Source organism: Caretta caretta, chromosome 11, assembly GCF_965140235.1.
Source record: "Caretta caretta isolate rCarCar2 chromosome 11, rCarCar1.hap1, whole genome shotgun sequence".
Taxonomy (NCBI): Eukaryota; Metazoa; Chordata; order Testudines; family Cheloniidae; genus Caretta; species Caretta caretta.
The window spans coordinates 46614378-46632265 of NC_134216.1; the positions used below are offsets into that span (position 1 = coordinate 46614378).

The 17888-nt window shown below is 39.9% G+C and overlaps 1 protein-coding gene across 4 annotated transcripts in view; it reads left to right on the forward strand.

The window, feature by feature from the left end:
- UBE2E3 (ubiquitin conjugating enzyme E2 E3) overlaps nucleotides 1-17888 on the forward strand; it is a 239547-nt gene that overhangs the window by 52764 nt on the left and 168895 nt on the right. For 3 of the 4 annotated variants that reach the window (XM_048869497.2, XM_075117992.1, XM_075117993.1), the window contains exon 2: nucleotides 13644-13772. The exons of the other annotated variant lie outside the window; for it this stretch is intronic. The gene's annotated coding sequence lies outside the window, so the exon portion shown is untranslated. The remainder of the gene's footprint in view (nucleotides 1-13643; nucleotides 13773-17888) is intronic. 4 annotated transcript variants of the gene reach the window in all.

The window sequence follows — 17888 nt, forward strand, 5'->3', positions numbered from 1 at the left end:
GAACCCAATGAATATTGGAGGGAAAGTGGAAATCTGAACTCTTATACACACTTTTCCAGTGTCAGATTTTCTCATGACTATTTCATTGGCTACAGGTTCAAAAAAGGTCATTGTGATATTCTGGAGTGCAAACTAGACCAGTGAGAGGCTGTTTCCTCCCCCGCGCCCGCAACCATGGGAGCCTTACAATGTCTTGCTGCAGTTGCTCCCACCTGGATCGCTCCACCATGCAAACCACACACTGAGGGTCTGTGTGTAACTGTAACCTGCCAGCCACACTTCGGTTACACTCTGGCTTTTACCAGCCTTTGTTATACTGCGGGGGACCCCGAACACACTTCCAGTCCAGATTTCCCCGCAGAAGTATTTTCTATACTGTCCAGCCTTCTCCTGGACATTCCAACAATATTAGGTCTTTGTCCCTTTATAGGAAAAATACACAACAAGTTGCCACTTTAAATGGAGTTACCCAGGCAATTTAACTGAAGCACATTGGATCAGTTTCAATTCAGAATAAAACCATTTTATTTAACCACAAAGAGATTTTAAGTGAGTACAAGTAATGAAGCATAATAGTCAGAAATGGTTACAAGAAAAACAAAGATAAAATACTTCCTTGTGCCTAACTTAAACTATATTTGATTTAAGGTAAAGTCCTTACCACATCCTTCCATCAGCATTACTGACCAAACTATTCAGGTCAAGACCCCTCCCCCAAAATCCAACGGCTGTTTCCTTTGTCGTCTTAGATGCAAAGAGGGAGATAGAGAGGAAGAAGTGTGTTTGCCCCTCACTTTTATCTTTGAACCCCCCTCATAAAGGTCCATTCAGCTGAGCAGAAAGAGACATGGAGTCTAGTAGGAAAGATGCTTTATGCTGTTTTCTTTCACCTGTGGGTGTTGAGATAAATTTTCTTTTTCTCCTTTCTTTTACCTCTCGCTGTCTGAGGACTTTGTTTACAGCTTATATGCAAAATGAGGTAACCACACATCCCTTTGTTTTAGACCTCCTTGACCAGTTGTGCCTAATTGGGGCTATGTGAGTTTGAACATGTCCATTTAACTATGCGAGTTTGAATATGTGCCTTTAAAATTATGAAATCCCCCCTATATAATGCTACCCATAATGAGCTACATACATTTCACTATGATATTATTGACCAGCAGGTTATTAGTTTTCAAATGATACCTTACAAGGCATATTTTGTACAAAAAATATAGCAACAGTGTGTAGCAGGTGAGTATAGGGACACATTCAGTCACAGTGAATACTGTCACAGTCAAGTATCACTAAAATCTGCACACACTCTTCTATTCCCATAGTTCATTTTTCTTACTCTTAAGTGAATGTAGCTTCCTTCTCCAATTATGACATATGAGTAAACTTTTATTTGGATAAAGGGAATGACTCTATAAGAGTGGCAGAGAGTTTGGCCACTGGAAGGAGGAGGAAAATTTGGCCGTTTGTCTGAAGGTTTGGCAAAGGGGACAGGAACAGGTTACATCACTCATCATAAGACTTGCCTACTGAATCACAAAGGCATGGCCTGTTGTGGCAAGTCATTGGTTATTATGAGTGATTTTTAAGTCAACCATGTTGAGAAACCATCAGCATTCTTCTCCCAGCATTTTGGAAATGGGATTCCAGAGCATGACTCTTTACTGCCTCCTCACACTGCAAGATTGCATAAAATCTGTGCCAGCTAATTCTGATGTGGTTGACTTTATTTTTTTCCTCCATGTCAAATGAATGAGTTCCCAGAATGAGTTCTGGGGGTTGGCTTGTTTCCATGAAGCCAGTCTTTCATCACTTCATCCTCCAGGGCATAGACTCTTATAACTTTCTGGCTCAGGAGTTTATGTAGAATGCTAGCAGAGGGTAGGTGGAGGACACATAACAGCGTTTTCGGACATTTCTGGATTAGTTTAACCACCGCAGAAGGAATATTCTAGTACTTGTGTTGTTACCACACAACAATGCTATAGCTGAGCTGCTAAAATTCAATTGCCTTTTTATATGTTACTATAACATATAAAAGGGTTTCCTGATTAGGGGTCTATATTCTAAGCTGCTGGTTTTTTTTTTTTTTTAATATCTCACATATAGAAATATTTTTCTAGGTTTTAGTTGCTGTTTGTTGATCAAAGCCTGTTTCAATAATGGAAATACTGTTTGGTCTTTGCAAGATTCTGTGGTACAAATATGAGGAAAAGTGCTATTATTTATGTTTGTATCTTTTATGTCACAGAGGTCTGAGATGACCCTTTTATCTCCATAAGAAAACTTTGGCACTTGTTCGTCTGTCGTGGGCAAGTACCATATAATGCTGAGATCGCCTCCACCTATTTCATTCTTTCACTGTAACAGGAGTAAGAGAGATAAAGTAAACAGAGTCAGCTGCTAATGCTTGGGACCAGTGAGATGGGTTCAGCAGAGGAGGGAAGGGACAAAGAAGGCTATTTTCTTTCACTTCTCAAATCCCTTCTGAGAGGCCATTAGACCAGTTGGAGATCATCCCCCAGCAGGTCCCCTATGTGGGAAGGATGATGAAGGGTGGTGGAGAGCTGATTACGCTGGCTTTATGCTGCTCTGGGATTTCCCACACTGAGAACCCAGCTGCCCATATAGGACAGCTTTATGAAGTGGTACAAAGGGACCTTTGTTAGGGGCTGAGAATCTAGCTCACAGGATAATCTAAAGCATTGGTGTCTCATTTGGTGTTCAGCATGCATTTGACAAAAAAAAAAGTGCAAGTCAGTCTTACCAAAACAAGTGTAAATTACAATGTAGGCAATATCCCCCTAGCTGAGATAGAGTACTAGCACCTTTTATCAGTGTATTTTAAACAAGAACAGTTGAGAAAAGATAAGCTGCTGATGACAGCACTGCTTTCAGGGGCTTTGGATGATAATAAAAATGATTATTTAACATTTATATTGTCATAGTGGCTAAAGATTGGATCCCATTGTGCTAGACCCTCAACAAACGTCATAAATATTGAACATGTATAACAATTGTTGATAAAAAGCAAGAGAATACTGGGGCAATTTGAAGACATGCAAATCAGCTGGTTCAGATGATATGCATCATACGGGATTAAGGGAATTAGCTAACACACACACTATTTTTGGAAATTCATGGACAATCGGGATAGTATTAGACAAGAGGAAAGCAAATATAATACTAATTTTCAAAAAAGGGAAAGCCGAGCAAACCTGATAGTCTGCAAGTCTAACCTCCAGCCACAGTGTAGTATTGGAAATACTGGAAAATAAATCACAAAACATCAAGAGCTCAGTTATGCCTCTGACAAGGCAGAACCACAAAGAGGCAGAAGAGGAAGGAACGTCTGAGCAGTGGTACCTGGTGATCTTAGACCTTTGTAAGGCATAATGCTCCTCGTACTAGAGGGGAGAAAACAGAACAGTGGGACTTGCTGAATATTGCAAAAAGCATGGACAGTCATGCCGAAACAGCTTTGCCAATATGCAGGAGCGGTAGGACCACGGCCCTGCCCCAGTACAGAAATGCCCCACTGCAAGCAGTATCCAGTTATTGTCCAGTCCAGCCCAGCCATCCAATTCAAGGCTGCCTCTTTTTCAGGGCATTGGAGAGGAATGGGTGCTTGGAGACCTTAATCTGTCCAAAAGCAGACGCCCTGTTGCGGTTATACATTTGTCTCAGAAAGTGACTGAATGAAGAACAAATGAAGCCTGGATTTAAAAGGAATAAATCTTGCCAGACTAGAGACCTTTGGTCAGAGGCCAGGCAGAATGCAATAGATACAGTATATCTGGATTTTAGTAAAACCTTTGATAAAAAAAATCTTAACTGAAAAATTGATTCCAACTGGCTTGTCAATTGACAGGGTGCGTGCACATCTTTTCTCTTGGGTGCTTTTTTTAAAAAACACATTTTTAAAATAAACACTCTGAAAGAGAATTGAGTGCAAGGGCTTGTCTACACTTAGAGGATCGATGCTGCGACGATCGATGCATCAGTGGTCAATTTAGCGGGTCTAATGAAGACCCACTAAATTGACTGCTGATCACGCTCCCGTCGACTCCTGTACTCCACCAGATTGAGAAGAGCAGGGGGAGTCGACGGGAGAACGTCTCCCGTCGACGTCGCGTAGTAAGTAGAACTAAGCTACGTCAATTTGAGTTATGCTATTCACGTAATTCAAATTGCGTAGCTTAGATCGACTTTTTCCCTTTAGTGAGGACAAAGCTGCTCTCCCCTCTTCTGATTTCTCTCCTTTTCCATGGCGGTAGATGTGAGAATAGAAGCTTTCAGTATGTGGGTGTGCCTGTGTGTCTCTCTCTGACCCTATCTTTCTCCCTTTGTTACTGCATGGTTTATAAGGAGTGTATATTTTGCTTTTTTGTTCTTCTTAAAAACTGCATAATGCTATTAGGAAGTGTGTGCTTTTCTGTGAGAGTATGTAGCTATAGAACAGAAGGAATATAATAATTGTAAAATGTGAGCATGCATGTAGGGACTTCCAAAAGAGTAATTCTACTTGTCTTTGTTAATAATGTGAATCAGTTGATATGATTTAATTTAACAAGTCATTTGTTTCTTCACAGGATAACAGTCATGAAGGTTGTTTTCCTTTGCTTGGTTTGTTAATACAGAAGAAACACTTTCTCCTTCCATGGAGCTGTTTGTTAATTATAAACAATTACCCACTAGGCTGAGAGTTTGTGCTACAGGATTTTGAAGTATTATGATTAGGGGAAAAAGAAGCATAACATTTAATTGTTTTAGTATTTTTTTTTAACCTTGCCTTTTTTTTTTTTTTACACCATCCTTCACAGTAACTTGGTTTTGAATTGGATGTGATTCAAATAAACTGGAACAACAACAAGTATGCCAGGCTTAGGTCAGGCCCAATTTCTTTTTAAAGACGTTGGATAATAGTATTTGACTCTAAACCAAAATATGTTAAGCTGGAACAAGACCAGAATGATAGGCTGGAAGTGCCATTTTGCAGTTTAAGAACCCTATTCATCAATACCTGATGGAGCACCACTTAAGGGGGGGATTTTTGGCATTCTGTGACATGCTGGTAATTAGAATGGAGTACAATGAGCATTCATTGAACAAGTTATATGATGATGACATTAATCAATGTGGGATATCTGGCATGCAATTAAAGAATAAATAGGCTACAAGGACACAGGAATAGCATGATTAGTGATGGTTGAATTTCAAAAGGTTTGAAGGTTCTAATCAGATAAGCCTCCTGAAGTTGGATGCTTATCAATAATTATTCAGACACAATGAGTTTGTACAACAGGGTTAGGAATCTTTTAGTAGTAGTCTTTTAAAAACGAGATGTGAGACATGTCCTTCTTCTGATTGCACATAATTTATAATTGAATAAAGAGCACTAATATTTCTGGCTGAGGAATAAACACATTCAAGACATCCTTAGCAATAAGGAACTCCTTAACCACTGTTTGAGGCTGTGTGCAAAGCAGGACAGGTGCTCAGCACTTCAGCAACTTATTCCATAATTCTCAATAGGGAAGGTCAAAACATGAGACATGAAGGGCCACCTTTCCAAATACTGGCACCTAAGCTATGTACAGAAAACGTGCATGCAGATGTAAATAGGCTGTCAGATTATTTAAATTTACCAGCTGGTGCTATTACAGACACAGTTAAAAGTCAGGTTTCTTTAGTTCTTGAAACATAGTTATTGTCAGATGTGAGGCACTTCTTTCTAGGTGCTGAGCATATCATGAGTAAAATATGTTCTTTCTGGGTCTCACTCCCTTAGACTGCATATCCGTGAGAATGATTTTCTTAGACACAGTTGCTATCTACAGGTTACCCCTTGCAAGCAAACTTTTCCTTAAAAAGTGCTACAGCATTACTTAGATGACTGCATACCTTGCCCATTCAATTAAGATTTCACTTGGTGTACACATTTCCATTTCCCCAAATTTGGCCCAGTATGTTACATGGATCCAAAATCAGGGGTGTGGCTAAAAGCTGTAAAACAGTGAGGGAGCTTTCCTGCTATGGGACAAAGGGTTATTATAGCCATGACCTGGAATGTTTCACATCAGTAGCCTTAGTTACTAATATAAATAATGTATAGTAATAAAAGGTAGAGTAGTCAAGTGATCCACTGATCTACAAAAAAAAAATTAGATGTCGCTGAGCGTGAGGGACAATGAAGGAAGAATGGTCTAGTGGATAGGGCATTGGACTGAGACTAAGGAAACCTGAGTTCAATTCCTTGCTTATCCACAGACTTCCTGTAAAATGGGGTTAATACATCCTTACTTGCAGTGGTATTGTGAAGATAAAATCAATTAAGGAGAAGGAGGTGCTCAGATATTCTTTGATGAGATCCATATAAAATACAAAGGTGAAGGGGTGCTTCATAAGTGATAACCATTACCATTTTCTCAGGAGTGCCATACAAGGCATATTTTACAATTAAGTTTGCCATATTTAAATCTAATGTACTGTTAACTGGGTGGTCACTACACCCCAAGGAAAAGTATTTAATCCTTTAATTCTTGGTCTTAATCAGCCCTGTGGGATAAAAAGAACTCAGCAGTATCAGCACATGTATCGCACCAATAAAATCACAAACAGTATAGGGCTGTGTTAGAAATGGAGCAAAAAAACAACTCAGAAACTGATCACTGTGGAGGACAGGCAGGCAGAGATAACGAAGACAAAGAATTACAACATCTTTTCCACTTAATATGACAGATAGAAACCTGTAACTGTTCAATAATTACTTGGCAATTGCCATACAAAGAAAACCTTTACATTTTCCTATAGAAAATATGGTGGTAACTATGCTTGCAGTTGCCAAAGGCAGTACTGTCACTTGTAGTGATTAGATTTAAGAATAATTGCTCAGTATAATATGACATCAATGATCAGATAGAATCCTAAAATTAAATGGTACTACTTATGCAGTCATGTGATCCATGCTTAATTATGCTTATTACTATATCAATATGTTCGGTACAGTAGTGCTTTCCATCCTATCATAAAATATATTAGTAGCCACCCCATTGGATTATCTGATAGGAGCCGGCTCACAATCAATTTCTTATTTCTTTTTAATCCGCTTTATACTCTTCTTAATCAGCCTAATCTGAGCTTGGATGCTGAAAATCATTTAGGAATATGTTTTTTAAAGATAATGGAAGTTCAGGCCATTTCTAAAGCAGCCCAGTGCTAACTCCAATGAGAGTTAGGTGCTTAGGTGTTTTTGAAAATTCCGGTAGGTGCCTATCTACATGTTTAGGTACCTTAATACCTTTAAAAATTTGGCCCAATATAATTTAAAACTATGAGTTCAGGAACTTGCACATTACCTGCAAAATACCAATGAGAGTTGCGAGCATTCAGTACCAATCTGAATCAGGCCATTTACAAAAAGATAGGAAGGTCTGTGAATTACATAAGATTGCCCCTGTTAAAGAAGATGCCACAAATCAGCGGAGAAGTCACATTGCTCTGAAGACTCAAAGGACTGAATAGCTGAACTATTTTGTTTAAAAATTTGCCTGTACTCTGAAATATGAAAAGGAGGACTTGTGGCACCTTAGAGACTAACAAATTTATTTGAGCGTAAGCTTTCGTGAACTGTAGCTCGTTTTGTGTTTTTATTTAAATGAATATTTTGTTCTCCCTCCATCCATGTCCAAAAAAAGCTCCCGTTCCTACAAGCCTCTTTTCAAGTTTCTTACAAAAATTACTGCAAATGGAAGGATTAATGCTCCTGGTTAGTGGTGAACAGTGGCAGTCACTATGTGAAGTCACCTGGAGTGACAGACTGTGCTGTACCTTCAAGAGGCAGCTTGCAGCCCTGGGTGCAGGGAAGGCAAAGGTGCTGTCCTGACTCTGGGATGCTCTGGGGACCAAAATGCTTCATAATAAAATGCCCCCCCCCCCCGCACTCCCAGAAAAAACCTAGGCAGCCTGTGGTCCTCACTCAATTATAGAAACCCATCCTGGGACGCCTATGCACTGAACCTGAGCACTACCCAGAATGCCCATAGTGCTACACTCTATGAGCTCCTCCCAACTGCACCAGACCTTGAGAAGAGCCTGCCTAAGGCTGCCCATGACAGTCCAATGCAGTATCTGCAATGAGAAAATTCTCCTAAGGCTACGGGCAGAGCTTTTACATCCCCTGTATGCTGCCACAGTGGCATACAGAAGCTGTAACAGTGGTGACAATCCCACCCCTATACTAGTTACTACAATAGTAATGCACTGTTGGCTTCACATGTCTTAGTCCTGGTTTACACTACAAATTAATGTCAGTATTACTGCACGGCTGAGGGGAATGGAAAAAATTCACACCCCGGGGGATGCCGTTACACCAACCTAACTCCTGGCGTAGACAGTGCTATACAGGGGATGGGCTTCCCCCATCGACATAGCTATTGCCTCTCGGGAGGTGGAGTACCTACGCTGATGGGAGAAGCTCTCCTGTTGGTGTTGGTAGCATCTTCACTAAGCACCGCAGCAGTGCAGCTGCGGCACAGTAAGAGTAGACAAGCCATTAGGCTGTAATTTTGTGTTCTTAGGCCCTGCTCCTGTAAACACTTGATAGGCTAATTAGTCAGCAAAAGGTAACTATATCAGCAAGTGTTTGAAGGAGCAAAGGATAGATTGCAAACTCTCTGGGGCAGGGATCACCGTCTTCCTTTGCGTTTGTATAGCATATAGCAGAGCAGGGCCCCGGTGCTGAAGTGGGGCCCCAGGATGACGATAATATAAATGATTAATTTTTGTATCCTGGTAGCGCCTAAAGATTGGATCCCATTGTGCTAGGCACTCAAACACCTCATAAAGATTGACCATTTATAAGTTAAAACTTGGATCCCAAGTAAAATGAGACTGGAAAATACTTTTTGAAATTAAACAAATATTTTTAATCTGAAACCTAATAAAATCCTGTCAATATGATTCTATTTTACCCCTATAGTGTAAAAGATATAAAGGTAAGGAGAAAGATTTATAGACAACAGTCAAACATAATTAGGATTACTATAACAAAGGAACACAATACCGAGGCAGAGACTGGATAGAAATACTAATGGTTTAATGCTCCTGCACTGTCTGAGTCAGACTGTTTGATGATGGGTTTATTTTTAAATGCAAGAGATTGTCTGGATTCAATTCAAGCAGTGGAAGGCACCAGTTTTTGAGAAATGAGCAAATATTAGCTGTCTGAGAATTGAGGCAAAGTAACAAGTCACAGTTCCTCTAGTATATCCCCTTTGGTCTCTCTGCATCCGCATTCCTTGACATGTCTTGGAACAATATACATTTCAGATATGGAGTCTGATGGCTCCAGGCAGTGAAATCTGAATTAAACAGCTCCTCACTTCCTTGGCTCTGTTGAACCAGGTGTTCGTCAGTTGACACTCTGTTCCCCTAAGCGTGTACTAAATCAAAACTACATTTTGATACCCAAAACGCAGAGTATTCAGGAGATCATTTTAAAACCACAATGATCAGAGAATACAAAATAGTTATTTTAAAAAAACCCATGAAAATGGGAGAGAGAAATTTATTCCCCATACAGATGCAGCTGTGGAACTTCTCTCATAGGTTAAAAAGTCACTTCAGCCATTAGAAAGCTCTTGGGAAGAAGTCCAACGTTTACTTATTTCATGACTGAACGTTCTGAACGGACTTCACTAACCAGGGAGATAATGTGCATATTACTTTAAGGAAGATTTTTTTTTTAAACAAAACCTACATCTATTTAAAAACTAACATTAAAAAAAGTCTGGGATTTTGTTCGTTTGTTACTTACTCATATGTATTACGGAAAGTAGCGCAGAAGTAAGGGTGGAAATGGGCCACTAAGTCTGTTGTGAAAGCGGATATTGATATTTTAAAAAAGTAACTTTTCTGCTTATAACAATAATTCAATAACAATGTGTTTTAGTCTTCATTTAAAAGCAGTGAGAAAAGATTTGTTGTAAATAGGTTTATAAACATAGCATTTAAAATAGTGTTAAATATAAATTAAAAACATTTTTTATAAGGGGCTTGCTGTGTGAAGGGGATCACCAGTACAAAAAGTTTGAGAACCACTGACTTAAATCAAGTACCCAATCTCACAATAAGCCATAGCTTCCAGGTTGACTGGCCACATGAGGCTCTTAACAGGATCAGGGCCTAAACTATTGCACTGGCTACAATTTGTTCAGCACACAAGGCCAAAGTGTAAACCTCTTCCCCACATGACTAGTCCCACTGATTTCGGGGACTAACTCTTGTGAGTAACTCCTCACCAATGTGAAGAAGGAGTTCACGATCTGCCACACAGATTTTAGAATACTGTGCATGGGGTCTGACTTTCATTCACACTAACTCGCCTTTACACTGCCAGAATGTGAATGAGAGTCAGGCCAATGGGGTGATACCCTAGCCTCTATGAAGTCAGCCAATGGCAAAACAACCAGGGGCGAGGATTTCATCCTCGGCCCATAAGGTTTTAAATTACCAGGGCCCATTTGTGTCACATGGGTTCAAGTCTTTATTTCTATACAGACCATTTTTGTAATATAGGGCTATTAGTTTATTATTTTATCAAATACTTTGTAAATTAAAGTCTTTCACAGGAAGACGTGTGATTACTACTTGATGAATCTTTCAAATGTTCTACTTTAAAATATTTGGACCTTTAGCTCCCTCACTATAGTTGAAGCTAAATATTAGGCTCATTTTATTGTTGTGTTTCAGCTTGGAAAAGCACTATTTTATTTCATATGCAATGATTACTATTGATATTTTAGTGAAGTACTTCAAGGTGTCTTCTACATAGATTTTTCTCTGAAGAAAATGCTTTCAGTGTACCCCCCCCTTTCCCCATGGCTTTAAAAGGTTTTTGCCCTCTAGTTGTTATTCTAAGCTAACAAATAATAACAGGAAAGACAATGGGTCTATTCCAAGGAAAAGGGATGGGACAGAGGAGGTTTACAGGGCTGCATGAAATATTCTATCCCTTTCCCCCTTTTCTTCCCCCTTTTAGACAATATAAAATGCACAATCAATAGAGAAAATGAATTTATCTTTCAAAGCTGCTTCATACAGCTTTAAATTTTGCATTTAATAGGCAGCATTCTGCTCTCAGGGCCTCTGTGCATAGAGCGGAGCCTGTGCGCATGGAAGAGGGAGATCTGCCTCTCTGGTACCACCATTGCTTACCCTAGTCACAAAGACTACGTCTTTATTGCAGAGTTAACTCAGGTGATTCGTACCTCAGTCTGAGCACACAGGGTAGCCTAGCCTGGGTGTGAGCAGCCACAATTCAAAGCCTGACCTGAGAAACTGTGTTCTCACTGGTACTGCACTCTCTTGTGCGTCACCGGGATTTTGGTTCTTTGTGCTACAGTAAGCTGAGCTGCACCGATTCTTTCCCAGTGAATTGCCGTAGAACTTGTCTGTCTCATAGACTCATGGACTTTAAGGCCAGAAGGGACCATCATGGTCATCTATCTCATGCACATTGCAGGCCACACAACCTCACCCACCCACTGCTGTAATAGACCCATAACCTCTGGCTGAGTTACTGAAGTCCTCAAATCATAATTTAAAGACTTAAAGTTACAGAGACTCTACCATTGTCCTTCTAAGCACATATGGGGAATTTTGGGAAGGCACTGAAGGACTATCAGCACACTAGTTGTTTAGCCTGCATCCTCAGAGCAAAGTGACTGGGTTACCAGTCAAAGTAAACACGTAACTTAGACTTCAGCCAACAACTAGCCCAGGTTGAAAGCACCAACCTTCAGGTTTCGTGTTTGGAAGGGAGAAGATGAGAGGCAACACCCAAGAAAGAGCCAAATTAACTCTGTAGTGAAGACATGCCCACAGAAGCCCTTCATGGGGGCTCTGTAGGGTTGGAGATCCATGGAGCTAGAAGAGGCACACTGGGGCAAAGGAAACACTTGTTTCCTCCGGAGTCTCCTCCTCCGAGACCCGACAGACAACTAGGACAGCTCAGGCTCCACAGACCTGTAGAGGCGTGGGGTGGCAGGGTAGAGCAGAGTTGCTAGATGGGTTTTTCCACACCAACAGGAGAAACACTACTAGTTAATATGGTCCAAGGCCTATATATTCTAAAGCATCTATAGCAGAGTTTCTGGGTGCCCAGTTTGAGATGCCGAGGTCCTGATTTTCTCTGATGCTAAGCATTCACAATCCCAGCTGACTTCAATGGGAATTGTTGATACTCAGCCACTCTGAAAATCAACCCTGGCTGCAGGGCTGGATTTACACCTTACGTGCCCCTAGGCACAGAATCTTCAGCACTCCCTATCCCCCACCCCCACCTTCAGCTGACCTTTCTGTAAAAAATGAAACTTTTAGCCCACTTTTAACTTTTAGGTGCCCCTAGAATGCTGGCACCTCTAGGCACATGCCTACTGTGCCTAACTGGAAATCTGGCCCTGTCTGGCTGTTTCAAGTTGGGCACCCAAAAATCTGTATGAGCTCCTCCCGTTTAGTCCAGTTAATACATCTTCTTGACAAGTAGGATAAAGCTGACAATGCTTTTTCAGCATCAACTTTTCTAGCCATCAAAGAATTTGGGGGATATACAGGGAGCTCTGTACCATAATAGAAACAGCTTGGGCAATACAGAATAAAATGTTATCCCTGCTATCATTGTACATGATGTATTCAATTATTGTTACTTTTTCCATGATATCCTCAGTCAAATTCCATCTAATAGAAGGTGTTAGTGAAGTAAAGTATAATCTTTAGTTGGGTGGATTTTGCTGAAAGCTTTTCAAATTTTCAATGAGTTATTAAAGTGAAAGCAAAAAATTCTCTAGTATCAGCAGGCTAGTATGGGATTTGGAAACAAAGGTTAAAAAGATAGTGGACTATGCTTTTCTAAGATGAAAGGCACCAGTTCTCTCTTAGTGTTAAAGAAAATGTCAATCCTATAAGGATATACAGATCAGGAAAAGGAGACACATCAAAGTTTTGTCTTCTCTGTTAATATTAAATAATGTGTGGTGAGTTACTGGGAAGTGCAGTAGTGTAGCAGATCTGTTTACAGTTGATTGCAATAACCTCAGTTAGATGCTCAAAGACAATTGGGAGACATTTTTTATTTGGATTAAGAACTAGAGTGGGTCAAATTTTTCCATGCAAATATATTTGGGCAGAAAATGGTTTTATGACAAAATGGAGATTTTCCCCAATAGTACAGTTGTCATAAAATATTTGTTTTTTCAATTAAAATTTGAAAAATATTGATGAAAATATAAAAATATTCTGTTTGGTAAAAATTTTGCACACACAAAAATAATGTCCTGACTCCCTCTGCTAAGGTGACAGGGTGCTTTAAGGTATTTGCACAGTTATCATAAGAAGAGAAAGGAAAGGCACATTCATGGGACAGTAAGTGATCCTTTTGTCTGGTTTCTGAATACTCACACTCGCATTGAACATGGATTTCTTCTATTCCTTGGTTTGAAAGCTCCTTCCCACCTCCCTACTCCCCCACAGCTAATTTGCCTACCCCAAGTGAGAAAGTCATTTACATATTTTATTTATAATTAAATGTTTATATTTTAAACCTAACTTTGAAATAAAACAATGATATAGGAGTTCTGCTGTTACAGGATGAAAGAGTGGATTTCAGATAAGACCATACAACTGGGAGGAAAAAGGAAATAATAATTTAAGGAAGAATAGAAACATGACAAAAGACATCTCTGTGGAGAAAAAAAAAATCCATCATTTAATCTACGGTAGGTGTTATGGGAAACCAGAGAAATAAATCTGGTTCATTTGTTCTTTTCCTAAAAGTCTCTGTCAATCTTTTGTGGAGGGCCTATAAAAAGAAAGATCGAAGAAGTCATAATTATTTTAACTGAAAAATTGTTATGTTAGAGTAACCATTACTTAGCTTGAGAATACACATACTATCAACCAGTATATCTTCCCCTAGTATTCCATACTGAACAAAGAAAATCCTGAAAGCTATTTAATAAATTATATTCTCCAATATAGAGAGGTCTGGGTAAGACAGAAGGAAGGAAAGAGAGGGGAGACGGGAGGGGGGGGAGGGAAGAGTGCCAGAGCAATTTTATTATGCAGTAGTATCTGGAAAATATAAGAAGAAACTTATTACAACTGCAGATGCAGCCCCGTGTTGCTCCTCTCTCCAACTCCCTTCCCACCTATCATGAGAGGAACAAGACTGCAGAAAGAGCTCGAGGAAAGAGGGTTGCTTGACGACATAGAGGGGGAAAGTGAATGTGTAGAATGTCTTCATACCCTCCACACAATCTTTGCATAACCTATGGGCAACATGGGAGAGGCCAGGGATTGTCATTTTGCGTTTCTCTCTCTTTTGCAGGCTTAGCATCAGCAGTCCTTATATAGTCTAGTGTTGGACTGTGAATCACTATCAGCAGATGGGTCTAACAAATTTTTAGTAAGGCACAAAACACTCACAAAGTAATCATCAGTTACTCACAAGTCAGAAGCTTATCGGGACGATTTCACACACAGTCACCTCCAGCACCAGACAATATACAGCCTCAGCTTCCCTTTATTAGCTTTGACTATTTGCAATCTTTGGGTTCCTTTCTTATGCATGTGTTTGAGTTTTATTTTTATATTAATTCTGCTTCCCGGTCAGTAAAAGTTTTGTGCTAATTCAAACGTCGTTTCTAGCTTTCTGGTTACTTTACAGAGTACAGGCGATAGCAGCAGCCATACCCTCATTACTGGATGGTGAACCAAAAATGAGCACTGCGGGTTAGGGATCTACATTATGAGTTAAGGTCCACAGAGGTCTGGCTCAGGGATCCCTAACCATGATAAAAATATCAGGCCTTGTGCTAGAGTACTACTGCTCTAAAAGAACGTCAGGATTATATTTACTGTCTGGGTGATATTTACCGGCACCTTGCCCCTTTAATGTTGTGCCCTGTCCCTTGCATGTCCCTTAAGCCCCTCTGCCCAGAGGATAACATCTCTGGTTCAGTTTCAACTCACTGTTCTTCATCCATGAGCTGATCTTGTCCAAGCACTGGAGCTGCACCATCTTGGCTATAGTGAAATAGTTGTATGGTGAAGCTTAAGTAGAGCTGTGTGTTTTCTGCATACTGCAGGTACACTCAGGCTGATATCTTACTCGTTCTCCTGATAGGAACATGCAGATGTTGAGTGGGACCAGAGAGAGAATTGATCCTTGTGGGACTCAGTAAGTGAAGGGTTTGGTGATGGAGGCACAATTATCACTGCCCTTTGGGAGTGCCCCTTCAAGAAGGGCTTCTAGTGCATTCCCCTGGACCTCTGCCAACTCTCACGTGAGACAGCAGTGTCTCATGTTGAGTGTCAAATGCTGCAGGAAAATGAGAATAGGTGTGTGCCCTCCATCCGCTGAAAGCAGGAGATCATCCAACTAATAGTGTTGATACCTCCAAATCTCTTTATCATCATCCAATCCCCAGTCTTGTCCAGACACCGAGAAATTGAGACAAATTAGGCCATGACATTTGTCCAACCACACTACCTTCAGATTATTTCCTCAGTGACCCTTTCACCTTTCCTACTGATGATGGTCTTATCGTCCAGTACTACTCACTAACCCACTCTGAATTACTTTCAATCTATAGCACCTGGACTAGCCTAAGCACTTAGTACATTTATGAAGAGAAATCAGTCGTGGAAGTAGACCACAAGCTGTGTCATCTCTAATGAGGCAACTCTGCTATTCAACACTTGCCATCAGGTTCCCTATTCCCACCCCACACTGCAACATATTTTAGAAAAGAAATACCTTGCCAATATGAAATAATGGATAAAATTAATCTGTTCTTCCACATTTAGAAAGGTTGAACGCTTCATGACAGTTTAGTTTGCCCTGCAATAACATTCAAATCAGTTTCTGCTTATCTCAGTTCTACATGAGGTTTGCACCCTTAATAGCATTCAGATTACCAAACATGTCAATAATACATTTTCATTTTTCACACAACAGGGGGCAATCGTCTCTAATACCTGAGCAAAATGTGCACTATTTTTACCTTTATACTATATTTCCATGTGTTGTGCTCTTTAAATATGCTTGGGTTGCACATGTAAATATTTGAACGTTCTAAAATTCCATCTGACAGAGGTCTCTAAGAAATTGGTATTTGTTTTTTCAAGCCATGTGACGTTTTCCTCTATTAGCAGTACATAAGGGGTTTGCCAAAGCAGGCTATTTTAGGCCTAAAGATACTGAAGGCTAGCTCCTCAGCTACTGTAAATCAGCCTAGCTCAAGTGACATCAATAAAGTAAGGCCAGTTTACTCCAGCTGAGGATCCAGCCCTGAGTGTTTTGGATAGCTCTTTCATTATCTCTAAGTAAAACAGATAAAAGCAGCCCTGAACTCTGAGGCACGAACAAATACAAAAGAGATTTCAAAGGCTATCTGCTTGCAGTGGTTTCCATCAAGTTATATTCAGCTTACAGTCACCCAGCATTCTGTTTCCAGGCAAACAAAGCACTATATTAAGTTATTTCAAATTTTGCTCTCTGGGGTAGTTTCATGGGACAGATTTCTCTCATTTTTGCAATGGTGCCAAGGGACAGCAATTATACAATCTTATTCCAGCACACTTCACTACAGTACAAATAGGACACTCGGTTCAAATGAGCAGACAACACCGAGCAGACAATTTCAGTTAACTTTAAGCTAACAAACCTTTTGTAAGAGAAGAAATAACTAATCAACTCTATGAAATAAAAATATTCAATGCAATTCCATGGGGTTATATGCATAAATTAATATACTGCTAATAATCTATTGGCGCAATTACAGAAATGCCAAGCAAGATGTTGAGAAGGACAAAAAACATGCTAATATTCAATATGATCTTATGTGATCCAGTACATTAAGGCACTTTGAATAATGCCCCCTTCCCAGTCACACATGATTTTTTTTAAAAACTGGTGTGGCGAACATGCATCCCATTCCAAGGCAAAATGTTTTATACAATCCTTTGCCACCATTTAAGGTAATGTTTAGTTATTAGCTCAGTAAACACACCCAGACAGAGTATATGCATTTTCCTCGCTGGTGAGACTGAGCACATTTTCTTTGTATAATGCCTATCTGCTAACTGCATTCGAGGCATTTCACAGAAACTTAACACAAAACAATAGAACAGATTAAGAGGCAGGCGTCCAATTTGTAATAGGCCCTGGCACATAACCCTTTGAGTGAATGAACATAGAAACTGAACTATCCTCTCAACTCTAGAATTCATCTCTCTAGGTCAGGATGGAGGCATATAAATGAAACACTGTGGGGGAACTTACACTGCCGCTATCGGTGCTACATCTTTTATGGTGATCAGCACAAGACCTACCTTTCCGGGCGTAGCTGCACCTTTCACAAAAACTAGGTTTACTTTCAACCCAACCAAACATAAAAATGGTTATATCTTTGTAACACAAAGTAAGGTGTAAATTCTAACAACATTCACCAGAGTGGATACCTACACAGTGATCTACAAAAAGCATGTTTTCATCCATTTAAAGGTCAAATGGAATAAATAAAAACAGTGGCAAAATATACTACTCTGTACTTTCACTCTCTATCTGGCTTCGCTATACAACTATCCAAGTCAGAAATATATGATATAGACAATGCCATTTAGAACTACAGATTAGTTATTAACAAAAACATCTGAATATATATGTAGATAATCCATACTCCTGTTCGCCACAAGGGATCTTCCTCTTGTCATCCATTTAACTAGTGAATTATGCCAACCAATTACACAAACAATTACACAGTTCCAGGAAGCTCTGAACAGACTTTGCTGTGGATTATTTCCCTTATATTTACAGTCTTCATAGTCTC